The 16546-nt window shown below is 41.7% G+C and overlaps 1 protein-coding gene across 3 annotated transcripts in view; it reads right to left on the bottom strand.

Moving 5' to 3' along the window:
- The window catches only part of Lims1 (LIM zinc finger domain containing 1), a 113192-nt gene that overhangs the window by 79081 nt on the left and 17565 nt on the right, over positions 1–16546 (bottom strand). The window contains exon 1 of one of the 3 annotated variants that reach the window (XM_057751096.1): positions 2830–3061. The exons of the other annotated variants lie outside the window; for them this stretch is intronic. The gene's annotated coding sequence lies outside the window, so the exon portion shown is untranslated. Of the gene's footprint in view, positions 1–2829; positions 3062–16546 lie in introns of those variants that run through there. 3 annotated transcript variants of the gene reach the window in all.

The following is a 16546-nucleotide window of genomic DNA, read 5'->3' as shown; positions in this document are numbered from 1 at the left end:
AGTGGGACAGAGACATAAGGAAACAAGTCACAGGAAGCAAGAAGACGAAGGGTAAGGCCCAACCTTTTTAAAGTAACAACTATGGTTGGACTGACTGAAGAACTTACAAATACAAGACGATCTCTGGATGGACAGATCCTGCAACTATCATTTACATTGCTCCAGGTAGAATGGAGGTCTGGAAATTTCCACCGACAGTAGCTTGTTCACATTTCTTTTCTTAGACATTACAGTTTCCATCTGAAAACAGCACTAGGAGAAAAATCTCAGGCAAAACATGCTCATACATCAAAGACCATGGTTTCCATTCTTGACCATGAGCAGGCTGGCCAGCACATACACTCCGCCACCCCAGATACAGTTCAGTATCTCACAGACAACACTGTGGTTTTCCTGGGGTTATTATGGGGGTGATAAAGGGGTTCAGACTTGGCTCTCTATAAATAGTCCTCAGGCGGAAGGCCTATTGTCTGTTTGATATGACCATACACATCCCTTTACAGAACAGTCCAGCCTTCTCAGTAGGGCACCTTTCCTCCAGAGCTTTTCCAGTTAGACAAAGCTGCTTCCCTGGCCACGCTTGTTTTTAAAGCAGGATCTCTGCTTCTAATTAACTTAGATAATGATTGTCTTTTTCTTAGAGTTACATTTTCTCATTTATAGTCACGCACCATATGTTTCAACTTAAAATGTGGCTAACCTGGATTGAGATGTACTGTAGTGTAAAATATACAGAAGGCTATCTCAATAATTTAGAACACTTATTATTGGTCATATACCCATCTATATAGCTTGACATAGTAAGTTTGATGTATTGAACTAGATAAGTATACAATGAAAATTAACTTTTCCTGCCCTCTTTTTGCATTTTGAACACTGCTGCTAGAAAATATTAAGGTGCATACAGGACTCACATTGCATTTCTACTGGACTCTATCTTTCTGGATCTCTAACAAGGCCCATTTACTGAACAGAGACATGAAGCCCAGAAAGTACCCTGAGGACTTGGAAGAGGTGTTGAAAACAAGCTGACCATTTTAAACTCGGGGAAGAAATCCTCCAATCGTTTCACTTCTCATCATGCACCAAGGGCAATGAGAGGCTGTCTGGACCAGAATTCTGGCCTGGTGTCTTGCTAGCCTGACAAATTTCACTTGGAGATCAAACACTTTATCTATAATGTTGTCAAAGGAAATACACCACTTTGGTCCCCACTAAAATCACAGGAAAACTGCATTCAGCAATGGTATGTTCTTGATATATATCTACTTTGATTTCTGTGGGTATGCTTCTGTAGTTAACTCAGAGATCTTGGGATCATGTTATAGGATTGAATTCCAAACTTGTTCCTTTTTCTATACTCAAATCAATTCCAAAGAATTCACTCTAAGGGAGAGACAAGGGTACACTTCCTAAGCAAATCTATCATCACTCCCATAGTTGTCTTATTTATTTATACACACCACTGTCTACCCACCCCTTTCAACTATATATATACACATGGGTCCATGCATTAGTTAGTAACTAAAAATAACTTGCAAATTCTAGCTGCAGGGATGGAGATGTGGCTCAGCTGATAAAGAGCTTTCCTAACATACATGAAGGCCTGGGTTCAATAGCCAGCACCACATGATGTACGTGTGGTGGCAGCAGGAAGATCAGAAGTTCAACTACATCACAAGTCTGAGGCAAGCCTGGGCTACATAAGACCTTGTCTCAAGGGTGGGAGGGATTTGGCTGCTGACTATTTTCTCAAGACCCTTATCGATATCTTACTGTTAATTCCCAAATTTAAAAGTGACCATGTTCAGGAGCAATAGCTCAGTAGTAGAAAATAACAAATAGGCTAGGCATGATAGCGCAAGCTTTTAATCCCAGCACCTGGAAGGCAGAGGCAGTCAGATTATTAGTTCAAGGCCAGCTTGATCTACATAGCCAGTTCCAGGACCGCTATAGCTACAGAGAGACTCTGTTTCAAAAATAAAAATCAAAGCAAAGCAAAACAAAACAAAACAAAAATAAAAACAAAAGCAAAACAAAAAAAACCTTTTTAAAACAGTTTTATAGGCTAATGAATGAAGAACAATTCTTTTTGACTAGTTATGGCTACATTTTTCCTACCATAACAAGGACAAAAGATCACTAAATATAAAACGATACATTTCTCTTTCCAAATATCACAGACAAGATTTATGGTTGAAAAGTTATTATAACATGCTGAGTGCCTTAAATTCCAGCACTCAGGAGGCAAAGGCAGATGATCTCGGATTTTGAGGCTAACCTTATTTACAGAGCAAGTTTCAGGATAGCCAGGGCTACACAGAGAAACCCTGTTTTGAAAATCAAAACAAAGAAACAAACAAACAAAAATTAATATAACACAACACCAAAAAAGCATGACTCGAGTATAATCTTCCACAGTACCTAAAGTGCCAAACACAGAGCACAGTTGCCCTTCCATTTAAAATCACAGGGACATAAAGTTACTTTCATATGTACTTAATAATTAAAAATATTATCTATAAAAAGAATCAAAACCATTGCCCTCTGTCAGAGGGAGATTTTAATTAGTATAGTTAAAGGTTACAACTTAAGATTCTTTCTCAAAAATGAAATAATCAAACCAAACTAAACCAAAGAATGGCCTTTCTTCTTTTAAACAGTTTCACAGGTTAATGAATAAACAATTTTTGACTCATTATCGTTGCATCTTTCCCAGCACAGCTAGGGCAAAGGTTCTTGAGAATTTAAACAAGCATCTTTCGCATTTGCTTTTAAGTAGCTGAGAAAGATAGATAGACAGAAACAACTGCAGTCATTTAACAATACCCTTTGTGTCAGGTCCTTTTCTTCTGTCCAGTCTTGACTCTTCTACTCCAGTCACTTTGTCCACACAAACCACCTCTGCAAAGTCAGCAGAGACGTGGAGGTTTTCAGGTACGGGGTCTCCACACTCTCTCTTAGTGTAGAATAGAGGATCTCTATTCTAGTATTTCTACTTATTTCAACTTATTTATCAGGACTTGGGCAGTCACTTGCATATGAGAGCAAATTATCTTTAAAGGCTCTTACTTCCTGTATTGTACAGTACTTCCTCGTCTGAACTCTGTGTCTATTGCTTTGAACTATATTTAAGCCAATGAAACCAAGTTGAGGCTTTTTTGGCCTGTATTCAGTCAAATCATGTAACACAGTGTGTTACTCAAAATCCACAGTGCTGAAGCAATAAGACAACACCCTAAATGTCTTAACTCATATCCTGCTGTGCTGTCTTATATACTTATGAAGTTAACATTTACCCACACACTTACTAAAAGCATTTGTAATGTGAAGGCAACCATTTCAAAAAAGTGGCCAATAACTACCCAGCACAGAAGGAGCTGTGTTCATGACAACTCCATCAACCTACCTCCAGCTTAGAGGCCAGGATGCTGGGCACTGGCTGGCTCAACCATGCAAGCCGTTTTTTTCTACTGCAGATACCCCAGACAAACCAAGAGGAGGAGCAGGCTTGCTCAGGACTTGCATGCCTGACTGAGTCGTCTCTCGAGACTCCCTATGTTTTCCACTGAAGGATAAGGACCCTTTGTTGAAGCTGAGGAAAAACAGGAGATAAACAGCCTGCCTTCCTTTTACATTAGTGTCCCGACATACTGGGACCAAAAGAAGAAAGTTCTTTAGCCTTTACTATAAAGGAGTCATTTTTATGATGGTGCTTCTAGGTTCTAAGGCCTGAGATTAACCTTAAAAGAATAAGAAAGCAACTCATTGCTTTACCACCCAACTCTGGATACTGGGTGCCAGCAGTCTTCAGGGGTGGCAAGAAGCAAAAAAGCAGAACTGAAAGACATGGGGAGTACAATCCTCCTACAGGAAAGAGTGCTTGGAGTGGTAGGAGTCACGTCAGGCAAACTTAGGCAGAGTAGTTCTAGAGCTCTGGGCTCTGTCAATATTCCTAGGGAGACATATTAACAGGCTTCATTTTCATGGTGTCAACCCAATTATAAAAGCTGACTACTGAAGGCAGAAGGAAGTGAGAAGTAAAAAGCCTATTTGCTGGTAAGAAGTACAGTACCCTTCCACCCCACCACCGCTACTACCACCATCACCCAAATTTCCATCAGAGCCGGTTGTAGGCCATGAAGAGAATTCCTCAGCCTCTACATATCTCATCATAGCTGTTATTATCTTCTCCATCATTATCATGATTTAAATACCCAGAAAAAGCCTTCTATAATAAATCAACAGAAGTTATGAAGTTTTCTCCCTCTACATTCCTATTTCTTGTCTTATTTATACTACTTGCTCTTATGACGGGAAGACCTAACTTCCTTTGGGCTTCCCATTTCGTTTATCATTTAGCCTGGAGCCTACTTCAAAGCAGTTGATTACTACAGCTGGGTGCTCCACACTGTGGGCATACTGAGAAGACAGGCATTGTTCTTTACTTCTCTACTCTTAAGCAGATCCTGGCAGTTTTCATCTGGAAGCCAAGTACAATTCCCACTCAGGACTACTTCACCATCCTCGAGTATTTTACGATCATCAATGTAACCCATTTCTCATAGCAGACGATGTTACCTTCTTGCTTACTTGGAGAAGAAGGTGGAAGACAAGAACCAACTTCTGAGAGTTGTCTTCTGACAGCCACACAAAACCATGGCATGTGCACATCAACACACACACACACCTTTTCTTTTAAATTTATATGCTTGAATGTTTGTATATATGTGTACCACGTGCATGCCTGGTGCCCACAGAGGTCAGAAGAAGGCACTGCAGCCTCTAGGACTGGAGTTACAGATAGTTGGGAGCCACCACATGAATGTTACGAACCAAAGCTAAGTCCTCTGCCAGAACAACAGTGCTCTAAGCTGTCCCCTCAGCTGATAATTTCTTTTTCTCCTTAAGTGATCTTCTAGAAGGCCTTCTTTCAATGATCTCTTCCACCACCCTCCACCCTGCCAATGTGCCAGACTTCTTGCCAGCCTGACTGAGGCCAAGCTAGATACTCATTCTCCTTTTCTGAAGAATTTGCCCATCAAGAATTCTGTAAATAGGCCCCAATGTCCTCTCTCTTAAAATGAATCGATCAGAATCACTTGCTGGTCATTATCATGCCCCCTCTATTCCTTACACACATTTTTCTAAGAGTAGGCCTATATACTTTTCAACCCACTGCAATCTAGAAGCATCTCTCATTAAGGACAGTTGTACCTTAAAAATCACATCTACCTAGGCATGTTAGCATATTCATGTAATCCCATGAGGAGAATGAGGCAGGAGGCCTGCTGTCTGAACTACATAGTGACCTTTCTTGTCTTAAAAAATAAAAACAAAAGCTATTAAGAAGGCCACATTCAACAGTGTTTGGTCTTTCTCTGGGCCAGTCGGTCTCTCTGCCTTTCTCACTCTTTTACTTCTCCTCCTGCCTCCCTCCCTTCATTTCTTTTTTCAAGTATGGTGTTGAGACAGGTTACTGCTATATAACCCAGGCTGACCTCAAATTTGGGATCTTCCAGCCTCCCATCTACTACCACAGCAGGTGTACACCACCATGTTCAGCTACATTTAACTTTGTTTTGAGACAGGCTCTCACTATGTAGCTCTGGTTGGACTGGACTCGGAACATAGAGCAGGCTTGCCTTAAAATTTATAAATATCCTCCTGCTTCCACCTCCCAAATACTTGGATTAAAGGCACAGACCACTCTGCCTGGCCTCATTTGACATCTGTAAATAAGGCTTTCCCAGAAATTCCCAATCCCTTAGCTCTCAGACCATCATGTGTACTTCCTCTTACTTGTTTGCCTTTATATGTGACTACTGCCAGATCCTGCCCCTCTCTGTAAGCACATTCTCTCTGAAAACTTCACTTTTTTCTGGATCAAGTACTTCCACCAGAGCTGGTCCTGGTAGCACATGTCTTTAATCCCAGCACTCAGGAGGCAGAGACAGGCAGATCTCTTGAGTTACAGGCCAGCCTGGTCTACAAAGTGAGTTCCAGGGCAGCTAGAATTGCATTAATAGAGAAACACTGTCTCAACAGAAACAAAACAAGGGTTGAAGAGATGGCTCAGTGGTTAAGGGCACTGGCAGCTTGTCTAGAAGTTCTGAGTTCAATTCCCAGCAACCACATGGGGGCTCACAACCATCTATAGTGGGACCTGATGTCCTCTTCCAGCATAAAGTCAACAGAGCACTCATATACATACAAACAAAATAACAACAAAACACTTCCACATAATAATACAAGTTAGACCTTACTGAATCTCACAAATAGTTTTGCCAGATGCTTTTATGTAAGCTACTGTCTTATTTTTTGCTTTTGTTTTTATTTTGTTTTTCTAGACAGGGTTTCTCTGTGTAGCTTTGGAGCCTGTCCTGGAACTCGTTCTGTAGATCAGGCTGGCCTTGAACTCACAAAGATCCACCTGCCTTTGCCTCCCCGGTGCTGGGATTAAACACTAGCACCACCACCACCCAGCATCCGTCTTACTTTTCTACTGCTATAAAAAGACACCATGACCAATTTATAAAAGAAAGCATTTAGCCGGGCGGTGGTGGCACACACCTTTAATCCCAGCACTCGGGAGGCAGAGGCAGGCGGATCTCTGTTAATTCCAGGACAGGTACCAAAGCTACAGAGAAACCTTGTCTCGGGGGAAAAAAGAGAGAGAGAGAGAGAGAGAGAGAGAGAGAGAGAGAGAGAGAGAGAGAGAGAGAGAGAGAGAGAAGAAAGCATTTAATTTGGGGTTTACAGTTCCGAGGGTGAGTCCATTACCACCATGGCAGGGAGCATGGCAACAGGCAGGTAGGCAGACTGACAGAACACCTCACCTATAACATGGGATTCCTACAAGGTTACAGATAATCATGCTTGGCCTTAAGTGGTCATCTGAGAAAGAAGTATCTGTTGGGACAGCCTTGATAAACAACTTCAGGAAGGAGGTAATTGTGGCTACTTGGTGCAACCACTATTAGTCCCAACTACCACAGCTTATTTATTTTTGTGATGAGTGGTCCATTTCAGCATCACTTTATGACTTTCCCCACTGTTTTTATTTATTTATTTACTTACTATATGTATGTGTGTTCTGTCTGTATGTATGTTTGCATGCCAGAAAAGGCTATCAGATCCAATTATAGAAGGTTGTGAGCCACCATGTGGTTGCTGGAAATAGAACTTAGGACTTCTGGAAGAGAAGCCAGTATTCTTAAATGCTGAGCCATCTCTCCAGCCCCTACTACCACAGCTTAAAGCCAAATTTGAAGCAAGTTTTAATTAAATACTGGCCAGGTCCACCTTTGGTTCCCCAGAAAAATGGCCCCAATCAACTTTTGCAAGGACTTAAGAAGGAAAACCCATAATTCATTGCATTTCCTATTAGGTTCAATCAGGGGCAAGCATACATCCCGATATAACTCCAGCCTACATCCAATCAGTGGCAAACAAACATCCTGCCTGTGAACTTCCCACCCACAAGTGATCAAGCGCTTCCAGTTTAGCTGGGTCAAAGTTATTCAGGGGAATGAAAACGTGTGGCTTGTTATCTCCTATAAACAATAGCCTTCAGCATTTCAGGAACTATCTGTCCTTGGAAAACAGGCTGGTAGATCACAAGCAATTTCTTTTACTATTTGCTTTATGGAAACTTTTTGCAACATTCCATCAGTGCATTCCTTTTTCTTTTCAACATCTTGCTCTACAGTTTCCTTGGCCCTCCTTGCTCAGATGCCGAAGAACCAGGTATTGGCCCAGGGTTATGTGAAGACTGGCATGGCCTTGAAGTTCTTCTCCTTTTCTGTGATGATTCCAGCTTTCTCCTTTTTGTAGACATTTGGATGGGCATCAGAGTTACACCACATCTTCACGAATGTATTCCCCACCTCCAGACCTGTTCCTTTGACTAAATCCAACAAATTTAGCCACGGATGATCGCTTTCTTAATCAATCTCTGAGCCATCTCTCCAGCCTGGAAGATCTTTCTAAGCAACCTGGCATGACTACATGAATACCTTACCACTGAGGTGCATCCCTAGCATAGATGTGCCCTAGTCTTAGATCTTCATCCTTACAATCCAACAGCTTTTTCGTAACTGTCCCTGTATCATGTAAACATTTTCCCTGGTCTTCTGCCCTATTCCACCTGAGAAAATGGTAATTTAGTTTGCGACAGGGCAAGACAGTACAGAGATTCCTTCATCTTGTATTCCTGTTGAGGCCTTTTTAGGTTTGACTAGGATTTGATCTCCTTGATGGGAAGCCCTGTGGAAAATTATCCAACTCTTATCCTAGCCTGTAAAGTTGCTTGTTTGTGCAAAACCTTCCCCACCAGCTAGCTGCTTATCTTAGCCTCGGTTACGTGGCTTGCTTGTGCAACCCCAGCTGTTGAGAGAGACACCAGGACAAGGTTTTTGCTTTTAAAGGTCCCTTGCTCTAGATGCTCACACTACACTTGGGTACCAAATACCTGAGTGTAGTCTCAGCTGGCTGTGATAGACTTTCAGTTGGCTATAGACTGTGTCTGAGAAGTCTCCTCTGGTGGGGTTCCCCATAACAAGTTCATTACTTCTCAATTAAATGAAAGACTTACCAATATATTCTAAGCATTATCTTAAGGACTTGATTTTCTAAATAAGATAAAGAAAAAAAAGTAAGGATGAAATACTGGCCAAGTGTTAGAGTGTGTGCTTAGTATCCACAAGGTCCTGGGTTGTGTCCCCAGTACACAAATAATAAAGGAAGAGAGGGAGAGACAGCAGACATTAATACGAGGGGGGTATTTGGGGAGGTGGTTCACCGGGTAAAAGTGTTTGTCCTACGAGCATGACAACCTGAATTTTATCCTCAAAACCCATAGAAGGAAGGAATCAACTCTCTAAAACTGTTCTCTGACACCACTCCATGCTGTGGCACACACGTGCCTACACACACACACACACACACACACTAAAAGGTAAAGGCATAAAGTTTTAAACAAAGTTCAGTCAATTTGCAATTTCAAGACATTTGGGGGTAAAGCTAGTTTTGCTGAAACTGTAAAAGAGTACCTTATGATTACAGTTAGGTTCTATGCTCAGATAATTATATGGTTTCTTTCCTTTCCTTTTGTCTGTCTTTGTGTTTTTAACCACACCAAAAGCCCTTGTTATAAAATTCAGCACTTCTGGCCCTAGCCTACTTAATGATTATGGTGTCCAAGTCCTCCTACACGTTCCTACCATTTCCTTAAGGAACAGTTCTGGCAGGCGGTGGTGGTGCACATTTTTAATCCCAGCACTCGGGAGGCAGAGGCAGGCGGATCTCTGTGAGTTTGAGGCCAGCCTGGTCTACAAGAGTTAGTTCTAGGACAGGCTCCAAAGCTACAGAGAAACCCTGTCTCGAAAAACCAAAAAAAAGAAACAGTTCTGGTCCCACTGTAAGAAATATCAAATATGATTTTCTTTCTATCAGATACTATAAAACTTGTGTTTAAGACGAGGAATGAAAATACTTTTAATTCTCTCACTTTTGCAAGATTTTTATGCAACTGTTTCAATCCTCCCTATCCCCAAAACCTTTACTGTCTTGGTGTGTTTCTAAGACACCCTCTTAATAGAGTAAAGTTTGCCTTGTCCAGACACTTCAACTAGAGTAGTGGTCTCTTTCTTTGTGACCCGAACATATTTCTAACACCACTACTGAAACTAGAGGATTTTTAAGGCCATTAAACTACCTAATTACAAAAACATGGACCAAAATATCTGAAGGAATCACTAGTCAGGACCTGAATTAACTCTCTTCACAAGGTAACTAACTACACTCACTACTAGTCATACTCAAAACATTCAAACTACAATTTGACTTTTTAATCAGGGACATCCCCAATTTGTGCTGAAGATCCTACTTCCTACTTTGTTTTGTTCTAAGCCAGAAAATATAACTGATGGAGGAGATAAGCTTTATTTAACTCAGGAAACAGGTGAAGAGATCATAGGCCTCACAGAAAAGTACGTCTCATTCCAAAGGAGAAAAGAGATCTCAGGGGCTTTTCTGAGACTGTAGGTGGAAAACCCCCAGATTTAAGAGAAGTTCTTTGTTCTCCCATGAAGTTCCTTTAAGGGCAGAGATTGCTCTGGAGTCTTACAGTTCCTGCTCCTTGCCCCATTGAAATACTAAAGGAAGGGTGCCCCAGAAAGTTAGAGCACCAGATGAGAAGGATTAGTTTGCAAGTGAGTATGGGAATGGATTAGACATGTTTTTGTTTAATCTGCATATTAACAATACAGCATCTTCTTTTATAAATTAATTTTTATTTTCTCTATAATTTATAAACATTCTCAAACTCAGATTAAATTATTTCCAAAAAAAGTATCATGCTAGGACAGTTTTTTATAAGCACAACACGTAAGAAAGGATTATGACTAGTGGAACTTGGTCCTTTATACTTCTTGTTCTGGTGACTTGCTGAGTCTTACCAGGCAAGCTACAACTGCCAAGACCTACTTGGATCTGAACCTTCTCAATGTGGCAAGAGAAAGCAGCAGCTTGTAAATTCCCAGGACAGCAGAGTGGGAAGCCATGGTAGCCCACAGGCATGACAGGAGGGAGACAAGGCTGGCAGAGATCTGAATGAAAATGAGGGCATGACCATTCCAAGGTATGGCTGAGGAAAAGAATTTTGTTATAGATATGAGGGAGAATACAGCCAGAGGCATCTGGAAGAGTCCAGAGCAGGCTGAACATGGCCAGCAGGATAGACTGTGCCATGGGAGGAGAGAGACAGGAGGAGAGAGGAAGAGAGAGGAACAAGAGAGCGTACTAAAGGAGATTCAAGAGGGAACTAGGAGCACATGGCCAAAATGGCAGGTTTTTAAGGGAATCAGAAGCTGGGGGAAGGGAAACCAAGCCCATGGGCTGGAGAGGTATAAGGTAGGGGGCAGGGGTGAGAAGAACAGAGAAGAGCCACAGAACCTGGGTGAACTTGGCAGCCAGGGCACGCCCATTGGTATGCTAAGAAGACATCTCAGCCATTAGTTCTGAGTTTCTTTGGGACCTGGTAAGATACTTATTAGAGAAGGCTTTGAGGGTAGTCTGACTCCCAGCAACACTCCACAGCAGACCAGCTCTAACAGAAATGTTCTTAAGTTAAATGTACTCCAACTCAGTTCTTTCAAAGTACTTTTGGTTTGAATAGGTATGGCCCACATAGACTCATGTGTTTGAATGCTTGGCTCATAGAGAATGGCACATTTTGAGGTGTGGTCTTGTGGGATGAAGTGTGTCACTGTGGGGGGAGGGCTTTAAGGTCTCACATATGCTCAAGCCATGCCCAGTATGACAGTTCACTTCCTGTTACTAACAGATGAAGATGTAGAACTCTCAGCTCCTTCTCCAGCATCATGTCTGCCTGGGTGCTACCATGATGATAATGGACTAAACCTCTGAAACGTTAACCAGTCAAACATTTTCCTTTATAAGAGCCGCTATGGTCATGGTGTCTTTTCACAGCAATAGAGACCTAAGACAGCACCCTCCCAACAAGTAGTTCTTTGTGGGAGACAGCACTATCTCCTTAATAGTTCTAGCCCAAGCTAGAAACACAGGATCTGCCTCAGTGCCCTAATGTTTCGAACTAGTACCCTGAAGTCCAACTCTTATTTTTTCTCCTTCCTTTTAGCATCTCGGAATCTATTTGTTTCCTTCCCTCCCTGCAGAAGGCATTACGGCTGGCATAATATCTCTTGCTTGGATTAATGCAACAGGCTTCCTGGCCTTTGAAGTGCCATCACTGCACACCGACTTCATGCTTTCCCAAACCTAGACACACTGTCTTCTACTTGACATTGTCTTCTAGACTGGGCCTCATCTCTATACCATCCTGTTTCAGGTAACAAATCTTGCTGTCCTGATCACATAACAATCACTTAGAGACAAAAAATGATACAGGGGTTGATTCTATCCTCTGGTTACATGAACGGTCTGGGTTTGGTCAATGACTCTAACCTAACTTAATCAGACTATTCCTCAAACAGTGGATATCTAAGTGGAGAATAAGACTCTGCAGTTAGAATAAGTTAACTAAGGATATAGCCCTGCAGAAAAATTCCACAACAACTTCAGAAAGACCTTGGTTGCCTTGGTTGTCTGCTTTTTCAAAAAACCTGGTATTCAACCCTTTCTTTAATTCTAGGAGGCAATCCATTACTTTCCAAAAAATTCCTCTTTAGCTTATGTTTGCAGTAGAATTCTGTTAACTGTAACAAGGAAGCTTGAGTAGCAGTAAAAACTGTCCTCTGTCCTACTCCAGGGCTCCTCAGCTCCCCTCCCAGATTCCCAGGCCCCAGGGCAGCACCAAAGCAGCTGTGCTGATATCCACATCCTGCTTTCCGTTCCCTCTTGGCCCCCTGCCTTCAGCTCTTCCTCCCTAAATAATTCCTACTCACACTCAGGACCCAGTCTAGAAGTTACTTCCTCTATAGTTTCCCAGGGCCTCTCAGGCTGAACACTCATGCTCCTATAGGAATTTGCCCGATCCCACATTAATCTAGCCCCAAGTATAAACTGCTACACCTACACTCATGCCTGGCAGAGAGTAGGTTCCCAGTGAGTACTTCTCAAGGAACAAACAAAATTAGAAACCCACTTCATTCAAATTAGTATTCACAGAAGTGTAACTAAAGTTTAAAAATAAATATACTGGTATCTACCACCATGTGCATAATCCCAGCACTTAGAAGCAGCAAGGATCAAGTTCAAAGTCAGCCTGGTATAAATAGCAAGATCTAGACCAAGCTGTCTCAAATTTAAATACATAAGAAGCTAGGGAGATAACCTAGTTGGCAAAATGGAAGCACGAGGACCTAAATTTGATCCCTTGCATCCACATAAAAAGATGGGCATGAAAGTCTATGCTTATAATCCCAGCACTGGGGAGGCACAGATGGGTGGATCCCCAGGGTTTGCTGGCTAGTCAGTCTAGACTAATGGACAAACCTCGGGTTCTATTAAACACCTAGTCTCAAAGACTAAGGTATTCCCTATACACACACATAATACTACCCCCCCATATTACATACATACGTATAAATAATAAGACAAATAAATAAATTTGGAATCAGGAGGCTCTAGGTATATGATACTGGGTATATTCCAATATTAATCATACTCAATCATTTCTCTATGTGCATAAAATTCATGAAAAAGTATAGCTAACCTGTGCACCTTAAGCTTTGGGTCCTTCTTTTACACTGAAAGTCATATGCACTGATGGGAAAAAAAACTTTTAAGTACATTTAATAACTGAAAAACTAAGAACCACAACTGCTGACCAGAAGTCAGGTCATAAGCATTGCATATCATGCAGTCATAACAGAACACTGACAATAAAATTAGTCTTGAATATACGTATACCACTTATTGGCTGGAACTTGTTGGTTCAGTCAAAATTTCTGATATTCAGCATAGGCATCAATAAAACTGAATAATAACCATTTTCTCTAAATCTTGATGCTTTGGAAATGCTAAAATGAAATCATGAAGTTGAAAATTCAAACATAGGATGTTTCTGCTACCTGTTTGTTTGGTTGGTTGGTTTTTCGAGATAGGGTTTCTCTGTAGCTTTGGAGATGTCCTGGAACCAGCTCTTGTAGACCAGGCTGCCTCTGCCTCCTGAGTGCTGGGATTAAAGATGTGCACCACCACCACCCAGCGTTTTTGCTACTTGTCTAACACATATGAATGAGGTCCTGGTTTTGATCTCAGAAGTGAAATGTATACACATTTCACAAACAATGAATATAATTTAGTAAACACATTTAGTAAAAACTAATCTTTAAGTAGTATAACTGTTATTTTATCATTATCCAGTTTCTATCATAAAGAACAGGTGTAAATGTCAAACAAATACTGGTAAACGGAAAACATCCATTTTTCATTTTAGCAAATATGTAGGCAATGAATACATGTATCTATTATGGGTACTGGGTACAGCATACATAGATAAATAAAGCATAGTTCTGCACTTGAGTACCTTTTGGACTATTTGGAACACACAACAGGCTATAAAGAAATATGTTGCTGAAGCAAGCTGTTCAGGAACCAGAAACTTGGCTTGAAAAAAGCACCTACTATGGGCTGAAAAAATGGCTTAATAGTTAAGAGAATTTATTCCTGAAAAGGACCTCTGCTCAATTCCCACCTCCAGCATGGCAGTTTACAACCATCTGTAACTCCAGTTCCAGGAGATCTGACTCGCTCTTCTGGCCTGCAAGGGCACTAAGCATGCACGTGGTACATATAGACACATGCAGCTAGAACACTCATACACATAAATGTAGTAAAGAAAAAGCAGCTACTGTTCCTACATATACAATAGGAAGCATGGTGCCAGTCTCAGTAAATGGCACTAAGACAGTCTCATGACAGTCACTCATAACAAGCAACACGCTCAGTGTCATAACACTTCTCAGGGGTTACAACATGTTTTGGGAATTTCAAATCAGTTTTCAAACACTCTGCATATGTAACTAAGACTCTTACAGTGGTCTCAGGAAACATGAAGCAGTAACAGTCATGACTGTCTGTGTTTAGGAAAATCACATATGCACTACCAGAGTGCACTTTTGGTTAGCAAGGTTTTCCCTGTCCTTTGAGTTCTGATTAAAACCAATCTAGGATTTTGTTCTTCAATAGAATGGTAACATTATTTCTTTAAAAATTATTTAAATATATATTTATTTTATTTTTATGTGTATGAATGTTTTGCCTGTATTTATATCTGTACCTATATCTGTACCATACCCATGCCTGGTCCAAAGTCCAGAAGGGAATACAGGATCCCCTAAAACTGGAGTTTCTGTAAGATGGTTGTAAGCTACTATATAGGTGCTGGGAACTGAACCTGGGTCCTCTGCAAAAACAGCAAGTGCTCTTAACCACTGAGCCACCAGGGGACATTTATTTCTTACCCTCTTTCCCTTTACTCTTTGTTTTCTTTCTTGGATGGAGCCCAAGCTCTCACACATGTTAAGTGAGCTCTCTACCACTGAGCTACACTCTTTATACCGCTTCACTGTGAAGCAAAACCTCAGCTGTAAAAGGCTGCTGTGTGGTGGTGCACTTTTGTATTGTCAGATGATAGGCAGCAAGCTCTCTTGAGCCCAGGAGTTCAAGGCCAGCCTGGGTAACATACTAAGACATCCCATCCAAACTGAACCTGTCACTCATAACTGGTATTGACCATGGCTGGTGAGACCGTGAGAATCTACTATTGCCATTCTCCTAAATAGTGAAATTTCTAGCTGCATCCTAAGTGCTTACACTCGCAAGCAAGCTTAGCTTTCAACCCTCACCAAAGAAGTTGTTGCTGCTGCTACTTCTTCTTTGCTTTTCGAGACAGGGTCTCTGTGTAACAGCCCTGGGTGTCCTAGAACTCGCTCTGTAGACCAGGCTGGCCTCAAACTCAAAGATATCCGCCTGTCTCTGCCTCCCAAGTGCTGGGATTAAAGGCGTGCGCCACCACCGCCCGGCCTAAGAGCTTCTTTTTGCATCAGCTGGAGTCTATTACAGAAGTCGTCACGGACCAAGTTACAGAGAACAACTGACAGTAGAGTGCTCAGCTCCAGTTGACACGCCTACAGCACAACTCCTATATCTAAGCTGAGTTCCTTGACAGCAGTTTTATTTTATCCTTAAATTTGAGATTTTTATAGAAACTTTCTATTTTTCTATTTTGATTATAAAGAATAGCAAATGACCCTGAAAATATATTTGATGTGTTAAAATTACCTGTTCAGAACTCCTGTGTTAATAAAAACACTATATAAGGCCGGGCGGTGGTGGCGCACGCCTTTAATCCCAGCACTCGGGAGGCAGAGGCAGGCGGATCTCTGTGAGTTCGAGACCAGCCTGGTCTACAAGAGCTAGTTCCAGGACAGGCTCCAAAAAACCACAGAGAAACCCTGTCTCGAAAAACCAAAACAAAAAACAAACAAACAAACAAAAAAAAAACTATATAGTTCAAAAAAATAAAAGGAAAATGGGAAAGAAGGGAAGGAGGGAGAACAAACAAAAGAGGGAAGGAGGCCGGGCAGTGGTGGCGTGTAGGGGAGACCCAGCCAATCCCCTGGCTAGCAGGGGGCGGGGTCCCCCAAGGATATTTTTTACTTATAAAGATTGCGGTGGCGCACGCCTTTAATCCCAGCACTCGGGAGGCAGAGGCAGGCGGATCTCTGTGAGTTCAAGACCAGCCTGGTCTGCAGAGCTAGTTCCAGGACAGGCTCCAAAGCCACAGAGAAACTCTGTCTCGAAAAAAACAAAAAAAAAATAAATAAAAAAAATAAAATAAAATAAAAAAAGATTGCGGGCGTGCTCCCAGCCGCCCCTTCTGCTTTCCTGTTCTCCACGGGAACCTCTGGTTCTGTAAGTCTATTTCCCCATTAAAGCTGTATATATTTTTACAATCTGTCTACATTCATTTACGCCGCGATAGTGGCACACGCCTTTAATCCCAGCACTTGGGAGGCAGAGGCAGGCGGATCTCTGTGAGTTCGAGACCAGTCTG

This window comes from Chionomys nivalis, chromosome 19 (genome assembly GCF_950005125.1).
Source record: "Chionomys nivalis chromosome 19, mChiNiv1.1, whole genome shotgun sequence".
NCBI classification, from domain to species: domain Eukaryota; kingdom Metazoa; phylum Chordata; class Mammalia; order Rodentia; family Cricetidae; genus Chionomys; species Chionomys nivalis.
This window is presented reverse-complemented; position numbering and strand designations above follow the sequence as displayed.